The sequence below is a fragment of the Dicentrarchus labrax genome, unplaced genomic scaffold, assembly GCF_905237075.1.
Source record: "Dicentrarchus labrax unplaced genomic scaffold, dlabrax2021, whole genome shotgun sequence".
Taxonomy (NCBI): Eukaryota; Metazoa; Chordata; class Actinopteri; family Moronidae; genus Dicentrarchus; species Dicentrarchus labrax.
The window spans coordinates 28,022,128-28,041,563 of NW_026136704.1; the positions used below are offsets into that span (position 1 = coordinate 28,022,128).

At 38.7% G+C, this 19,436-nt stretch overlaps 1 protein-coding gene across 5 annotated transcripts in view; it reads right to left on the bottom strand.

Annotated features, from left to right (window-relative positions):
- The window catches only part of cntn5 (contactin 5), a 96,495-nt gene extending 78,153 nt beyond the window's left edge, over positions 1-18,342 (bottom strand). For 4 of the 5 annotated variants that reach the window (XM_051398146.1, XM_051398145.1, XM_051398144.1 and 1 more), the window contains exon 1: positions 17,774-18,342. The gene's annotated coding sequence lies outside the window, so the exon portion shown is untranslated. The remainder of the gene's footprint in view (positions 1-17,773) is intronic. The other variant, XM_051398143.1, reaches the window with a different exon arrangement.
- Between the last annotated feature and the right edge of the window lie 1,094 nt (positions 18,343-19,436).

Sequence of the window (19,436 nt, forward strand, 5' to 3'; positions counted from 1 at the left end):
TTGTACAAATGTACAAATTTACATTACTGCATTCTTACATTTAAAGATCCATTTCCCTGGTAACTAACACGGTAGAGTGTGCGCACCAACATATGTGTGTGTGTAGTGTGTGAGTGTGTGAATCACAGTTGATCAGCAAATAGGTAAAAACATGGATTGTCAGATAAAAGTCCCCTCTCCACTTACAAAAATAATACACACTCATTTGACTATTTACGGATGCACAGGTGCCAAACACGACTAGCTGAAAATACCTAGCAAGCAATGTTGGCATGGAACATTCACCATCTAAAAGAGAAATGTGTCCCCTCAAATGACTTTTTATTTATGGATTATAACAGGCTATTGCTGATCATTAAGCAGCAATCACAAAAAATGTTTGAATGTTTTTTCTTTGCTGTCTCCTGAAAGGAACATACACCTTTAAAACATGTACACATTGCTTTAATTGTGCTAAACAGCTTAATACTCTGAATATGAATCAAACTAATCCTGGAGCTGCTTCATAGACAGTGAATAATGACATAACTCCTGGGACACTACGACAGCACCCATGGTGATTTTACTGGGACACGGGGACGTTTTCTGAATCACAGCTGAAAGCCCTACATTCAAATAAAACTCATCTGGATGCAATATTTAAAATGAAAATCCTCTGAGCCCACAGCATCATTCATTAATTCAGTCTCGATGGATCAGCTCCAAAAAGGTCACCTGATGACATCATGATTCAAGTCTTGATGTTCAGATTTGTAGCTTAGAGCTCACAGCTGTGTTCGTTGATACTGAATTTGCTGTTCAAAATAAACTGAAACATGATGTAAGTTCTGTATAGAGTGGTATTTCTCTTCAGGAATGTTTTTAGTAACATCTATAAACTTTAACAAGCATTCTTACGTAAGTGTCGAACAGCCACTTTTCAATAATCAACATTTTGCACCCTATTCAGTCTGTTACAGTCTTACGTTGATATAAAGGCAACCTGCAAGTCTAACAAGAGCAACGTGAATGTTCCTTATCAGTGTGTTATTGTTTTTGATGAGGCTTACAAGCATACAATCTAAGAATGGAACAACAGTGGCTATCAACGTTCCCCATGAGAGATAATATCCACTCATTTGAACCCTTTGAGCTACTCGCAACAGTTCTCCACTGAGTGTGAAGACAGACTGTAGCCCATCTAACTATATTCCATCCAAAGATGATCTATATATCTATCTATTCATCAGAATTGGTACTGAAAATCTAATTGGGGTGAAAATGTAATTAGGGTAAACACTACAAGCATCAGTGCTATGTCCTAAAGCCTCAGTGAGCTGCTTTCAAATGGTGTATTCATGTATCTGCTCAGTGCTACTTCTGATGCTTAACCGTCCATTCAGCTGGAAAGGATGTCTAGAAGTTTGTGTCAAATCATGCCCCAAAACCTCTCAAATTGGAGTGAAAGTGTAAGCTGATGATCGCTGCTACTGTCTGCAACACAGACAATTAAGGTTATTTTTTGGTATCCTTGCAATAAGTCATCACAGCAAGAAAACCAGAAAACTTAAAGCCCTGAAAAATGTTACTCATACGCCCTCAGACTATTTAGTGTGTATTAGTACAAATCCACCACCATCTCCCACACAGAGACAGAGGAGACAACTTTGTTCTGCCCACGCTTCACTGGTACACATTCACAGAGAATGGCTCATGAAGATAAAAAAATAAAAATGTCATTGTCACAGGATACATGAGGAATTCCTGGGGATGAGTGCATATTTTCTAACACTAGCCTCATACCTGACACTCAGCTGTTACAGTTGAGGCAAACGATGTGTGAATGCTCAGAAACAGTTACTCATACTCATTATTTGAACAGTTTATCCATCTCTGTCTCCTTCGTCACAAGCGACATCCCAAAAACTACTGACCCGATTTTGACGAAACTTGGCTGAGTGATGTTTCCTATTTGGGAGAACTAACATTTCACAAAATTACAATGATTTGCCTAAGGGGCCCACAGCAAATAAGTGAAATGATATCTCCAGTCTTGTTTGACATACCACCACGATTTTATTTTTATAGAGATTCAAATCATCATGAGATATTTCCCCATACTGACACAACCAATTGTATTTTCCAGATTTTAGAAACAAAGTGGATGTTGTCATTATCGCTGGGTGACAGTATTTAGGGACCGGCAGCTTGGAATTGCCAATGTTATTATTTTTCTTCCTCTCAGGAAATCTGCCTTCCCATGCATGAAAATAAACAAAACTTTGCACCCAAACTATAATAATAGTAATAGTCCAAATGGTGTCGCTACAGCAACCATCTTAAGTTTAAAACTTTAACATTTTCAACAAAATGTAGGCCCAGTTGAGCAGAAATGTTCAGATGCTTTGAGCTGGCAGGAATTCTGAAGTCTATCACTGTTATTCTCCTCCCACATTTTTTTCCCAATTGACACCAAACTGCCTGTCCATATCTTCAGACTATCCTCCACAAACAATCCAGCCAGATTTGTGAATTATCAAAACCTGAGCCCACAGATGGGTCCTCCTTCTTCTTCTTCTTCTTCCACAAAATGCCTGGCCCCGGCTCACCGCTACAACTCTTTGCCTTTGCACTGAAATTCCGTTCATAAAATATGCAATGCCATCGTGTCATTCCATCTAAGGTCTAAGTGAATTCAAGACACAATTGACATATAACTTCTTAAAAACTGAGAATTAATCTCAAATGATCACTAATGACATTATACAGGTACCTTCAATACATTCTTTTAAAAAGGCATATGATTACTCTATGATTAAGTACTGTAGACAAAGCTATTCTCCACAGTGTCCTATCCTGACTTCAGTGAGTCTCCCGACGTGCAATTATCTCTTCTGTACGTTTTGTTCATCCTTTCTACCACCTAGTAGAGCTGTCTCAAGTCTCTTGCTGCCACTTTTCACCCCTCAATGGTTTTAATTGTCCTGATGACCTCAATCAAAAGACAATTACCAAAGGGAAGAGCAGCACAGGCAATTATTGTCTTCACCACGAGATAGGGCACACCTGAATGGAGCTAGCACCTTTCACAGTGGTAAAATTACATGTGCAGCCAGTGATGGCTGTCGTGATGAAGAAGTGAGCATGAAGTATGTGCCTGAAATGCTTATATGTCCTTAGAGAAGACTGAATATGAAAAGACACTCAAACTTCAAAGCCCAACGAACAAGGTGCTACGGTTTGAAGTGGCACACATACATGAAGTTGTGTGGAGGAATTCAGGGCAAGCTGAGATGAGTTGGAAAATAGGTTAAGAAGGAATGCAAGAATAGAGAGATTTTTTTCCTTCAATACCACTCTCCTTTTAAGTAACTGTAACAAATTTTCCAAGAATTTGGAAATGATCTGGAACTTCCCTTGTAGTCTGCCATGTATTGAATGTGCAGACTGTCACTGCAGTGAAAATAAGGCATATTCCATAAACCTGCCATCATTGTTTCAAGAATCAATGAAGGGAGTCATTCCTGGACTGAGGGAGGAGTAAGCCACACAAGTGTTTAAGATCTCTGTAGCTGTAGGGGATCATGGGAAGGGCGAACGGTTATTTTAATGTATTTAAAAAGTGATAGACAAAGACAGGAAAAACTTGAATATTTTAGGAAATGCTGGATAATATATTAAAGTCTGTGCAAAATTGAAGTTAATGCAATAGGATATCATGATAGAATATCACAATTCATCAGACATGCCAGAACTGCATCCCTGCTGAGTTAGGAAAATGTTAAAATGTCACTTTGAACTCCCACATTTCGTCATCATACCCGTACATTTGCACGCTCATCTCTTACATCTAGCCTTTGGAGACCACTAAAATTATATGTATATGCAAGTGATTCATTCTGCATTATTTTCATTGCAGAGGCCACATAGGGAATTCTATTGACCTGTTGTAGAGATGGTTGCCAGGGGAAAACACACCATCATGAAGCCTGTAAAGGCTGAAAAGTGGCATAAAAATGATGTATCTAGCTATTTCACCATGGTTCATAAATCCAAGTGTTGTCTTCAAAATTTAAGGCAACGTTAGCAGGTGAACACATTTTTCCTTTTCTATATACTGTAAACATATTTATACACGCACATGTTTATGAGCATTGGGCCTGCAATGCCAAATCCATGATCCTAGAATATTCATGATCCAGACTGCCCCACTGGGCTACAGCTTTCTGGCGTAAGCATCATTTTGGGTGTACACAGAGCATACATAGTGATAGTCTGCCTTTAATAGTGTATGTGAGGTCTCGACTAATAGTAGTAACGGCATATGATTGTTGGCACTGTTTTTTTTCTTTTTTTTTTTTTTTTTTTTTTTTTTTTTTTTTTTCCCCCCCCCAACCCCCCCAGGGGGGTTTCCTAGGTTTCTGCCTTTTACAGGCAGTTTTCCTTGCCCTTGTCGCCAAGTGCTTGCTCATGGTGGTACTGTTGGGTCTCTGTAATTAATGTTAAAGAGTTCGGTCTAGACCTGCTCTATTTGAAAAGTGTCCTGAGATAACTTCTGTTATGAATTGGCGCTATACAAATAAAATTGAATTGAATTGAATTGAATATGAGTTGAAGAAATTAAGCATCAAATCAGGCAGCAGTATGGTAACTTTCAATGTCACTGTTAGGTGGGTGGGTATAAAGCCCATGTCAGAATACAGAATACAGCTTTGATTCAGTCCCTTTAACAGTCAGTTTACATCTTCATAGAACATTTTAATGCTCTTGATATGAGATGTGATAGTTACATAGGCAAGTAAAGGGATCTAGTCTTGTGTTTTTTTACTGTGAATTGTAAGTGAATTTTCAAAAAACAAAAAAACAAACAAACTTGAAAACGATCAATAAGCCTTAGATGAAAAGTTTCTTTGGAATTGACTGTGGCTGAGTCATGCTGGTACACCCAACCCACTCCATTTTGTTGTGGCAGGGCAACATTGTGCGTTTTCCTCAGTTATCTCCTCTTTAAAAAGCAAGCACTAGATAACAACACCCCCACCAAATATCAGGCCTGTTATTGTACAGAGTTGACATTAAAATAAGTTGAAATCTTTGCACCTGAAGAAAAACTACCTATCTTGTGCATTATGTACAGTAGATTGCGGACACAAACCAGTTTACTGTCATCATATAGTATTTTGTTGTTAAATTGACTTATTTTACTAAGAAATTATCTTAAGTCAAGCCTAAATAGAATAAACAACAGCTTGCACCGCAGTGGAGCAGACAACAGCAATGGTTTTCATTTTGTCCTTTGGAGAACTTATACAATTAAAGTTAATTAGGTACACTTGATAAAAATACATTGTCTGGATCGGTATCTCAATGAATGCAGAAATTGCATGACAGTAATAAAATGTAAAACCACAGTGGTGCTTAAAAACTCTGTAAGGTCTATAGCCACACAACAAGATGGACCTCGACAGAAGCAGAATGTGGACATGAGAGTATAACTGCAGCTAACTGCATCAGCCCTTATTTTAAGGTAGTAGTAGCAGTGCTCAAAAGAAGGTCATAAAATTGTGCTGCCATATATAGAGAAGTCTAACTGATCATTCATTTATTGTTATGTTAAACTGGTAAAAGGATTACGCGTCCATCTGGAGTGGATTTTTCATTTTTGTGAATGGCAGATTATCTTAATGGATTTCCATCTGTGACACTGTAAGAGCAGATTGTAGAGTGACAACTGCACTGGAATAATTTCAGTGCTGTGAATGACGTCTTTACCTCCAGCAACATCCTGATTACCCACACCTGAGCTGAATCAAGGAGCCAACTTCAGTCCAGTTCAGTGGATCCAATGAGCAGCTGGTGATTTGTTGGGATGCATTTTACCTTGCATGTTCAAATGTTATTTGACTAATTTTCAGTTAGGGATGTTCTATATTTTCATACTTTTTTTTTTATTTTAATTAGCCAGATTCTTTTTACCCACCCCTTTCTGAGATCAGCCCAGCATTTATCTTATTATCAAAAGGCTAGTGAATGTTCACATTTTACCAGCCACTCAGTAGATTACCATTGTTGTTTTTGGCTGGTGAAGGAAGCAATCTTCTGCCACCTGCATATTTTACCAGCATTTGGCTTGTGGCTGGTGCAAATTTTGTACCCTGCTTATCAGTCACTGTGTTTCAACCCTTTTATTCCACTATAAATTAGAATGGGAGTTCAGTCAGAGATGTGCAAACAATTTGATTTAATTTTATTCCTTTTAGTACGGGCAGGTTAAACTATTCTCTAATTGAAAGATTTGAATTTTGAGTCATTCCAACAGTCTACACTCTCTGTGTGCATGCTCACTCACTCTTTGAGTTAAGTCAAAGATGTTCCCTTGGGAGGATGCATCACTCAGTCTTCTATTGTTTGTCATTTACGAGCGCCGTCTCACACTTCTCAGAGTGGTGCGTCTTTCCTAGTGGATCTCTGAACAAGGAAGGTTTCAGGAAGATAAACAGAAGGCTCATCTTTTGTTTATCTTACTGTTTTAACTCCAGCAGTAGTAAATTTTTTGCCTTAGTGGGAAAACACAGCTTCTGAACCAGATTCAAGTTTGATTATTGGACATATTGTTGTGGCATTTTTTTCTTTGGCTTACTATGAAGCATGTAAACAAAAAATCTTTCCATCTCATACATGTTAATATTTTTGTGGGTATTGTCTATCTGATTGATCACATTCAGAAGAAAAAAAAAGAAACAGCAGCCAAGTACCCGAGCAGTGTAATAAATATGGGCAAAAGGTTCTAAGGATCTTTCCAATCCCCGGTGTTTTGAACAGCGTTCCCACAAGGACTCTTACATCCATACCACATCACAAATTCAAAACATGTAGCAAAACAAACAAACAAAAAGTACAGACGCCTGTCTGCAGGTCCTCACTGACATTACAGATTTTTACTCGTGAACTATCCTTTCCACTATAAAACTATTTTCATTTTTATTACATGGCATACTACCCTACACCTGCATTTAGGTTTGGACAGCCAATTAGTACCCTTTTGAAAATAATAAAAACACACACACACACACACACACACACACACACTGTATCCTGTGGGCAAAGTGCTACTAAATCACAGAAGTAGCAGAAAACAGCTGTAAGAAAGCAGGTGTGAGCACAAACTAGAGAGTGAAGGTTGCTGGAGTTAATGGCTGACCCACTGTGATGTTTACGCTGTTAATAGAAACTACAACATTAACATGCACCTGCTTCACAGTAAAAGCCAAACTCATTCCTTGCTCTGCATGAATGCTATGCTATGCGTTGTTCTCAACAGGTTGCTACATCTAGTTCTGGGAAGGTATTTTTGGGAGGAAATCTTCTGCTGTAATGCTTGTTATGTTAAATAATGAATAACTAACGCTGCACCAACTCTTGCTAATGTTTAACACACACCCTGTCACCCAATAATTCACACTTATACCATCCATCTAGATGACAATAAGATAATGGGACATATGATCCCACTCATAAGAAAGGGGAGATCAGCACCTAAGAAACTGCTCTTAACCTGAAACATCACAGACCACATGTAGCCTTGAATGCTTAAATGAGCTAACTCAGCTGTTTTTTCTCAAAAACACAACACAATGACAATCTTATGATCAATGGGGTCATGATCCTTTAAAGCTGAATAAAACTTGTATAAAGGTTCTGTTTTATTCCAAGTCTCCTATCAGATGAGGGGGGGCAGACAGGTCATGCAATGTGGTGATTTTACTGGATCGAAAATGGCTTGTGGGCCTACATCTGCCCACGCTCAATAAAATGCCTAATTTGTAGACTATGAAAAGTAGCCTAATATGAATTACATTTTGCAGCCGCTTAATTGTTGTGATTAAAATCCCTCTTTCTCAGCAAAAAATGAAACATATTTATAATATGACACCAAAGTCTGCCAAAGGGCACCACCTCTAGAAGCATGTTATTATAAGGTCTTTAGACAATTTCTTTCCTTGCAGAACATATATGAATTAATTCCTTCTGACTTAAAAAAAATGACAAAACATAGCTTTGCTACAGGCGGTGGCTGAAACACACTAAAAAACCCATCAAACCAGAAATATCCCTCTGTAATATCAATCTGAAATATCCCTCTGTGCTGACTCAGCTCTGCTTTTTGAAAAAAGGCACCCTCACACTGTTGCGAATATAAATATGCGGTAGTCTAAAGCGTCAGGTAGATCACAGTTACATACTTTACATCTGCACACACTTAACACAGTTTAGCAGAATCACAGGTTTGGCCATCTTAGGCTGCTTCAGACACACACACATACCAGTTTTGAGCATGTGAAGCTTAGCACTTGAATCTGTCCCTGTTCACATGAGCTCTGCTGAAATTGAGATTTAATGAGTATGTGATCTGGCACATGAGGGGGGAGTCTCAAGGCCTATTGTTGGATCTCTACAGCTCAGGTCAGCACAGTTAGCATACCCACTTGTGCATCAATTTTACACTATAATAACAAAAATGACTGGCTACTTCAAATGAATTAATCTGATCCCAGACAAGTGAGGTAAGGTTTCCAATTATGTTGTATTCTGTTGCAGTAGTACTGCATAAATAATGGCACTGATGGTGCCACACTAACTGGATGTATCAGTATTGATATACAAAACAAAAGAAGCAAACATGTTGTTACACAGAATAATGTATTGGAAGATTGTCTAGCTGGGATGCAAAACTCAATGGTAATAAAATGACAGCTATCAGTGCCCTTGTGCCCAAAGTTGTTTTTCTCGTAACAGCAAGATAGAATAACAAAAAAATCAAAACTTATCACATAGCAACACTGGCAGTTATTTATTTGACACATAAATTCAAATTGTTCTACTGGAAATTACAGGTTCTCACAGTGTTTCTCTCTCATGTGTTAGAGATTCTTCCAAATATATCTAAATATGACATGTTTACCTCTGTATCATTAGTGTTTAATGATGTTATATACTCCAAATAATCACTATTTTCCAAAATGAAATAGCAGAGGTACAAACTGAGATATCCCCTGATGACATACTGACGTCAAAAGCACATGGTCTTTTGAAAGTCATCTTTAAAAGTGCTTTGATGCTACACTCTCTGTGAATTAGCCCAGATGCTTTTAATCCTGATTAAAATTCATGCTGCTATATGACTGAATGCAGACAATTAAGGCAAAGAGCAGAGATGCACACTGAGTGGCAGGTTGGAAAGAGGAAACCAACTATTAGATTTGTGCCGAAATAAAGGTCGCATCTAATATAGCCATAATGTGACCTGATTTCTCCTGCTCAAATCAAGGGGCACAAGTTGCTATGGTAACTATAGTATGGGCCATAGAATTAAAGCGGGTAGTAAAGGTGCTTTTCTGGAAAAACCGGCAATCTCGCTTCATCCTCTAAAAATTGCTTTCGTAGAAACGTGAAAGAGAAAGGCATTTTTAAGGTGTGCTCACTTTTTAAGAGTCACAGCTGAAGAAATAGAGCACAACAGCCACCGAAATGCAGCTGTGAGTTTCTGTGCCACATGCCCATTCCCAGTGCAATTCTGTCTAGTCCCATGGCACATCCGTGGCAATGATATATAGATCTAATTAATTCTCAATTTATTTGAATGGGATCTCCACTGTCTGGCTCCCTAGGTGATCAAGTCTCTGCATCTCCTCTATGGAGATACAGTGATGCTACTTGCTACTGGCCATTAGCAACCACATTGGAGATTTCCATTTTACATAATTTCTTTAATCCAATTTTAGATGATTATTAAGATACATTTGATTTTTGTGCGCCAATCAAAATGTGACTAATGAAAAGAATGATTTATAATTTGGTTTTTACTCATTCAAAACATCAGGCTGATAATAAATCAAAAGGCAACATAATCAATATGACTTAAGAATTGAACTCTTTTTCTGGCTGTTTTGACAACACGACAGCTCATAAGGAGCAGTCAACTCTCAAGGCTGCCCAGACTCATATAAACTGAAACTAATGGCTAATTGGATGGTAAGTAAGACTAGTGCTGTCAGTTAAACGCGTTATTAACGGCGTTAACGCAAACTCATTTTAACGGCGTCAATTTTTTTACCGCAAGATTAACGTTCTTTTTGGCCAAGCACAGTTTTTTTTCACATGCTGTTGCAACAACTAGTAACGTTAGAAAAACTACAACACCACACCGGATCTAGCTAGACCGGAAACAAAACAACAGGCACGCCGCACACACTTGTTTAAGAGTAGTAGACATTACGTTTTGAGTGGATGGCGAGCGTGAGACGCCAAAATGGATGCCAATAATATTCTGAATGGAAAGTTTACTTTTAAAAAGTTGCCAAGTGGTTCCATTGACAAGACCAAAGTGATCTGTGTGTTTTGTCGTTGTGAACTGAGCTATCATCGCAGCACGTCCAGTCCGAAATACCACTTGATGGCCAAGCACACAGCTGATGCAAATTCTCCGCCCCCTCATCAAAGCCAGGCGACAATGGATGATTTCTCAATAAAAACAACATTTGCACAAAGCAAGCCGATCCACTTTTCCATGTTGATAAGAGCATTAAAATGAGAAAAAATAATGGGACAAAAAGAAATCAAGGGACATTTAGAATAGATAAGATAGATGTTTGACAGTACTATGTAAGACTCAAATATCCACACCACAAAAATATGCCATTGAAAATGGTTGCCAACAAATTATGCACAATTTGTAGCAAACAGGATAAGACATGCACAAAAGAGAAGGTCCTTTAAACCATCTGAGACCATTCCATAAATGTTCTCCCTTTGAAAAACAACTAATTAAACTAACTAGATGCAATCGATTCATAAATGCCTGTTCCGGGCCATCATACTTTGTTTATCACTGTTTTAAGTAGCTGATTAATTACAAACCTCCAGTTGCTGACATTGGAAGCTGCTTATCAAAGGCTCAGATGAGACTTCGTTTTACCGTTGTGAATGTTTTCAAGTTTTAAAAACAAGCTATGGCCTAAATGGTTTCTGTTATTTTGATAGTGGAATGCTGCATTTCCATATTTACATTAACACATCTGCAAACAATATTGTTCTGTCATGCCTTGCTGTCACATCTCCCATCAATCTCCATTAACTATTACATTTATTGATCTTTCGGACTGCTGGAAACTGAGACGATTCAGTAACCTCTCACCCGTTGCTCGTAGGTTCCTTATCTTATTATTTTTATTAAGAGCTATAAACATTTTTAGAGACGTTACAAGGAAGGTTGAACTTTGATTGGTGAATTAAAAATGTCAGCCAGGTCAATAAATTACTACACACATTGAAATAACTGCAAAGCTACCATGAAATGCAACAAAAAAAATTAAATCAGAGAAACACCAAACACCTCACAAACCATTGTTTTCTACTCACTTGTAATATTATAACATTATTCTTTTGTTTTCTTTTTTGTTTTCAGGAACGCTTGCTAAATCACTGCAGCCATGGTTCTACCCACGCCAAGGTGACAGCTGATATCAAGGAATTGTGTAAAACCAAACATCAGCATTCACTCAATAGCAGCTTTGAATAAAAGCTTCACAGGCCAGCTTTCTTTCCCTGATTTCCTGCTAAATGCATCAGTGCTTATGTCTTATCCCAATGCCAAATGAGCCTTCACATCATCGTAATATCTGGAGGACATTTCACCGGTAAGTCCTACATTTGCACAAGCATGCATTCTGTATGTTGATGCATTCCTGTGGAATAAGATGTCATGTTCTGCCTAATATTGCCAGTTGACATTCATGTTAATGTATCAGATCAACATTTTCATTACTGGTAGAAAACATCAAATCACTAAATATTATCCATTCATATGAGTACCATTATGTCATAGGATAGTGTCAAAAAACAGAATGATACTGAGGAAATTAGACTACATCGACCTCACTTGAGCAGGATAAATCCAGTGTTTGTCACGAGACAGTGAACAGGGAGGTACTGCACAAGCACAGCTAAGCACAGCAGCCCTGTTAGTTGTATTCTGACAGATACCTCCACACACATTTCATCTCTCGGGAGAAAGGAGGCATGAGAGTGGAACGTAGCAACTCATCATGAGCCTCTAGGATGCATGACATAGTAGTGTAAGAAAGGTGACCCTAAAACACGCCTCCTTCAGTTTTAATGTACTTCATTGAGTGCCTTCTTTTCAGAAATGCCCCGGGTTGCACAAGACATCACCGTGCACATTCGCCAACACTTAGTGGACACTGAGAGGGCCCTAACATCTGAAAAACAAATGAGAAGTATTGAACTGCATTTTGACCTGAGGGATTACTTTTATGGATTCAAAAACTGTTTTAGTTCTGAAAGACCTGGCATTACCCTGTGGATGGCATGCATGGTGAATAAATAAAAGTACTTTGAAAATAATCTCAACAGTCTGTCACATGAGCCTAACACAATCTTACTCTTACAGTTTAACTTAGGCTATATAAAAAAGGAACATACAGTATAACACAAAAAATGATGTTATGGCTAGTGACAATGAAAATCCCAATAAAAAAGTTTGAATAATGCAAGAGCATAGGATTTAGGATCCAATTAATTATTTAAAACATAATCTGCAAGGATGTTGCATGTTATTTGTTTTAAGACTTGCTTTTACAAGAAGCTGAGATGCAATTCCACATTAATGAGCGAGCTAGCAAACAAGATTGTTAACCAGCACTGCCTGAAGACATTTTCATTAGGGTTAAAGATCAAAATGTAAAAAGGTAATTCTACATAATTAGATATAATAACAAATGTTACATGAAAATTCATTGACCTCTCGAGGTGCCGGCGAGTTCTGTCGACACCGCTGATCCTCGCCCAGAGTGACTCCCTGTGTCTTGGGAGATGGGACCTATTAAGATACCGCGGAAATAAAGTAAAGAAAGGTTTTGGACTCCAATGAATTTTAAGTGGTGTAAAAAAAAAAAAAAAAAAAAAAAAAGAAACACCCCCCAACTAATTCTTAAGAGGATCAATGCTCTGTCTGAGGTAATGAGAAACTGAAATAAATGTGAAGCTCCAAAGAGACTGCGGCTGAGATGCTCTCCGAACACATTTTCGAATAGACTGACAAGGGGGACAAGAACGTTCTGCTACCACAAGTTCAGCTAAAGATTATGCCCAAACCATGCATGTCATCCCCTTTTTCTCCCATTCACACCGTCTGCCACATCTATTATTGTTTACTAGCGCAAAAATAACAAATCGTGCCATAAGACGAATCATATTTTTTGACTTTCTTGAACCTGAAGGTCAAAAGTACATCAGTAATTTCAGCTAATCTTCCATTTTGTACTATCAGCATGATGCAGATATAGCCTTAGACCCTGTATTTGGCTGTATTTGACTCCCCTGAAACCGCACAGCCCATTTTACACCTTCATCTCACTAATCTGTCTAAAGCATGAGATTGTTAGACGTTTGGAAGATAAAAAATCAAAGAGTGTTGTGCTTCATCATGGCCCTGGAAGATAAGGCCCTTTACTGTCACATAAAATCAGGAGCTGCCTACTGAAAAACACTCCATCCTCGGGCTATTCCCCACCATCACCATCATCACTACTCTCTCCATACCATCTCCACAAATACTTGATGTTCACTTCGCTGACAAACTCTTTCCAAAGACAAATCAAACCACCTATTTCAACACATGAGTAATGTGACTACAGTAGAAATCCCTTGAGTAAAGAGTGCTACTGTACAGATTTTAATATTACAGGCAGCAGGTTCGCTTTGTAACTGCCTCATCTTAATGTCTTAACAAAGGGCACATATTCTAAATCAGGAAATCTTTTTGCTCTTGTTACAAATACTCAAAAGCACACTGCCTCGCTCCATACATGCAATTAATAACCTTTAACATTTTCACACCCATTTAAGCGGCGGCCTGCGGGTATCTGCAAGTAACTTGCTCAAAGTTAACACACGATGGGGACAGCACAAAGACAAACAGATAAAAGGACTGCGTAATTAACCAACCTGAGGCTGTGGGACATATTCGCTAACCAAAACAAGTTATTTCAGCTGCTTGACTACCGAAGGCTGCAAAAATCAAGCGCAAAATGCCACACACTGATGCCGTCATGTCACTCATGTTAATCACATTAATGCATGCTTAACATATGTCCACATTTGTCATGGTGCATGGATTTATTGTACAATCTGCCGGCTGCATCAAGAGCCTGATCAGAGCAAAAAAATGCAAGATGAAGATGTTATGCTAAAACTGTTTTCCATAAGGATGCAACACTGTAATTAAATTAACAGTGCTTATTTGTCGTTCACACATGCTTTAGTATGACAACAACAATGTGCCTTAAGATTGTCTGTTTGACTCACTGGACATCAAATCCAAGTCATTCATAACAGTGACAAGTGGAGGAGGACGCTGGAAGTCAGTCTTTCTTACGCAGATGCTTCTAAGCAATTACATAAATTAAGTTGTCAGATGGGTCCTGAGGGACGTTTGTCTTCCAGGCTCTGCAAGACCAGTGGGCCTCTCTTATAAACAAAGTGCTGGATAGGAAGACAGCCAAGGAAGGATCTACCACTGTCAAGATTACCAACAGTTCTTGTACAAAATCATTTCTTTAATCTAACAAATGCATGTCATCTCAAATCTTAGCAGGGGAAGATGCCGAGGACCTACATTCTTAGTCACTCTTGTGTTTTGAGAACAAAATTACACCCTTGCATTCTCTGGACAGTGAAAAACATGTTGTTTACAGATTTCAGGATGCCCCGCACAACACACACACGCACTTACACAACCCATCCTTTTGTCACCATACAGAAATAAACAAATAGCGCTCTCCATACTCTAGATTCTTTATACCGCCTGTGCAGTGGGAGGCCATATCACTGTCGTTGAATATCTTTGCTTGCATTATATAAAAAACCAGACAACAGGGAGTACAAATTGTGATCTGCAAGAAATTTTTGTCCATTTTCACTTTATTAGTCTCAGATTTGTCAGTGAAAATAGGACTCCCTTGGGTGCCATTGTCTTGGTGAGACGGTTTCTATCCCTAGCCTCTCTCTTGTCACTGCTGGTATGCATTTTTCATGCATTTTCAAGTGTCCCAAGGGATAGCCTTCACCGGAGTTGTCATTTTCAATTAGCTACACCCTAAATACATGTCGGTTGGCCCATGTCAATAACCATTTCATTTAAGAAGATGGGACAGCTGTAACTTCAAGACACATTCCATTTCAATCAAGGTTAGCCGATCTGCTAATTTACATTCCATCTCACACCTGCCCCCAAGTGGATTTACAAACATTTTTTTAAAGCATGTATTGCCAGCAAATACCTGATTTACATTCGATAAGGATAGTGGAGGTAACCTCTAATTCGTGCCAAGTGAAACAGGCACAGCTGTTCATTCCCTCCATCCAGTCCCCCTGACATTCAGGTGAAGCTCCGTTTTGATTAGGACTGTGTCTGGCGACTCCGACTATGCATCCCCTGGAGAGATGAACCATTTTCAAATGATCTCAGGAAATTAAACTAAGTGGTGGAGTGGGCTGCTATGACAATCGTTTAAGCACATTAGGTCTCATGAAATATATATCTAGATTAACATTATGGCAATTTATAGCCCATTTGAAATCCCAACCATGACTTCAAGTTAGGCTTCCATCGTTAAGTCTTAATGGATGCTGTTGAACACTAACAGGAAGCCAGGCAGCATTAGACTGTGACATAGGTTACATGATTTGAGCACTGATTTACAGTTGTACAGGTAAGATTCAAATCATTGTACATTTAAAAACAATATTTAGTATTTTTTACACATCAGAGTAAAATTCATTAATTAAAGTTAAATACTGAGCCTGCCTCTACAGAAAAAATGTTTACTAGATTGTGCCAGAGACAAAAAAAAAGTCACAAGAGCACTTTGTGCAAGAAAACAAAAAGCCAAACGATTTTGCTGAATTGGCTAGAATTTCTTTACATCTTAGCTAAATTGAAAATTGATTGCAACCATGTTGCAACGATATAACACTACTACAGTACGGTATGTGTGACATAACAGTTGAAGATAGATGTGCTCAACTCACAATCCATCAAAGAATGTGAATGAAATTGTGCTTGAAGCAAAAAAAGACTGAGTAGGCTACTTTCCTTTGTACATACCCCACTCTTACTTACACACTTACACACACACACACACACACACACACAATATAATATGTAACTCAACTGGAGGGGGGTCAGGACCCACCGCATGCGTCACATGATCATTTTGAGCATCATGATTCATAGAACAGCAAAAAACATTTCTATTAAAGAAAAAATAAATATTTCCATTTTTTTTTTTTTTTTTTTCCTAGTTGACTTCTTCCTATTTGATAGCCTCTGAGCCACATATTGGAAGTGGTACTCTCTCATGTTCTGTGATGCCGTTTACATCAGAAATCCTTTCATCAGCAGCGTTTCTAAAGTATCACTATATCTGAACATAATTTGTGTCAAATTCTGAAGTGACTGATGCATGCCAAAACTAGATCCTGTATTTTTAGAAAGGGAAACTGGTCCAAAGGTTCATGGTTTAAATCTTCAGGAGTCTTGAATATTGTAGTGACATACTTTGTGACTTTAAATTAGAAACTGGCCTTAAAATAGTCAGGTGTTTCTTCATGTCTCTGAATGGACCTGCATTAAAAAATGAAGAAAAACTGCAGCAAGGGGGGGGGTTTACTGACAGCAGACACACTTCAAAAGCTTGTATTTTCCTTCGGCAGTCTCTATTCTAGCCGCCACCACTTGGCTAATTGCTGTCATTGAAAAGAAAGTCACACAAACTTCAAGAAGAAATTGGAAATAATACTCCTAATTGAATAATGGCTTAATAATACCCCTTGCTCATTGTCCAAACACAGCTCTGAAAAAACAAATCAATAAGATCAAACAAGAGTCTGTGCACCCCCAGGCCACAATGCACAAACCAACTGTCACCAGCACAGTCAGATGATAGTATTATACTAAACATTCAACCGCAGCGAAGCCGCAAAATTAGAGTTTGGGAAATTTGCATATCTCTGATTAGATAATTCCTGTGGGTCTACTTGTGTGGTAAGTGGTGTGTTAGAAGCCTCCTGCTCTGCTAACCTAAAGATGCACTCCCAAAAAAAACAAGAAGGACCTGCCTCTGCTCCTCCAGGAGAGCTCTTTTCTTTTGCTATAAAAATAAATAAAAATATATCTTCACGGGTCCCTTTGAGCTCCCATCAAAAGCAGTAACACCTCAAACCCACTTCAGTGTAAATACATTTCAAAGCATCGTTTCAAGGCTTGCTGAGGGGTTCAGTGTAGGACACCTTTAATTTGTGCTCAAATCTGGAAAGATTATTTCAACCCCCCCCCCCCTCAGGCGTAATAAAAAGCAAGAAATGTTTCATTTCACATGACACTTGTGCTGTGTTTGTGCATCTGGACACTCAACAGCTCCATCGCCCTCATGCTTCATCTGACTTCATTGACTCTTTAGGGAAAAGGCAGAAGTTATTGTAACAACACGGGGAGAAATTACCCAGACTGAAGGGGCAGGAGATTAGGACTTTGTCTAGATGAATGACACCGTCCAAAACTATTCAGCTCCTTTGAGATGATTTTTGAACATGGGTATTATCAGCAGCATTGTCAGCAGAAGTCTCTGAGAAACAATCTGCGTTCACTCACACAGCCGCAGCTACAACCCGAGCACAAACAAATGGAAACGCTCAAGTAAAATAGTTTACTCACTGAATATATATATATATAAAAAAAAGTCCTCCTTCGTCTCACTTTTTCTTTTCTCTCCCAGATGATACCGGCTGTGGTGACCGCCAGTAGCGTCTCTCCCTCCCGACCCAAACGGCGGAATGGCAGCGATATTGCGAATATCAAGTCCGGGTCCTCGTCTCTGCCGCTCTATGTGGTTCGCCAGCGTAAACAGTACATCCTCAAGTAAAGAAAAAATAAAAAAAATAAAAAAAAATACCAATGAATAGATGTGATTTCTTTCGGTGTCCAGCTCTTTCCGCCAACCCCCCCTTCGAGCGTCCAACCTTTTCCTCCACTTCAGGGAGCTTTGTGCCGGTGCTGTGCGTCGTGGTGGATCGAGGTTTTGGTTTTGGTCTCCTCTCAGTCAGTCTCCACCGCTGCAGCCGGCTGGCTGAGGCTCTCTCTGCAGCGCAGCATCCCGTCTCACTGGTGCTGTTGAGGGAGCGAAAATAAATAAATAAATAAAATAAAAAAGGTGGCCCTCAGTTAGTTATGAGGAGTGGCATCGCATCAGTTTCTGCCACTGAGTATATCCTGGTTACAACCTGTTTATAGGTTGTTCCCTTAATGATTATGGAAAATGGTAAAGTTGGCTCAGTGAAAGGGGGGTTTAAAAAAAATGTGCTGTGTGCAAAGAGTGGCATTAACGTTAGGTTATGCCCCCTGTTTACACTAATTGGGGGGTAATTTTGATAAACAAGTTGGGTTACCAAAGTGTCAGCTAAAAATGAATATATTAAATACCTTTTATTTTATTATTTATTTTAATTACACGCTATTTATTATTATCAAAGCGGTTTAACAGTTTTCAGTGCCCTCCAGTGGCCACAGTCTGTAACTACGCTTCTAGAATCAATAAATTACATAGTGTTATTAAAGCTTTAATATTTAGAATTAATATTGTTCACGATTTGGCGTCCCCAGTTTACAGTACAATTCGCGTACATAAGTTGTACATGTGTTGTGTTTACATTACTTACGTTTAAAAACTAGCCCTTCACACACGACATAGCAAGCAGCAACAAATGAAGCTTTCTGTTCATCAGAAAACCCGTAAATCAGAAACCATTTTCTCTATAAAACATAACCTAGCTTCACCAAAATCAGGGGCAGACCGCAATTTTAATTTAATTAATTTTTTTCCCCCCGCAGGACGGCAAAGTCAAGACCCGCCCTACTCTGCCTCTGATTGGCTAGTAAGCATTCCATTTATAGACAGGGTAGGGCGGGTCATGACTTCGCCATCCTGGGGGGAAAAAATTACCTGGGAATGACACAGGCACCATTCTACCTATTTCAAGTCAGAATGGCATCAAAATCACTTTGAACCTTTTACGGTAGAACAGTTACATAAAGTTGCTTTAACATTTATTCTATTTACATAACTATGATGTTCTATAGAGCAGCAACAGTATGAGATTTTCACTGCATGTCTCAGTGTCACTGTTTTAATGGTAAACGGTATTACACAGTTATATATATTTGTTACAATGCCCCTTAAATGAATGAAAACCGAAGGAGCTTTAATTTGTAATTTTAACCCTTTAATAGAATAGAATTCAATAGAAGAAGATATACTTTATTGATCCCCTGGGGGAAATTATTCTTTTCACTCTTTATTTTTTTTATACACACACACACC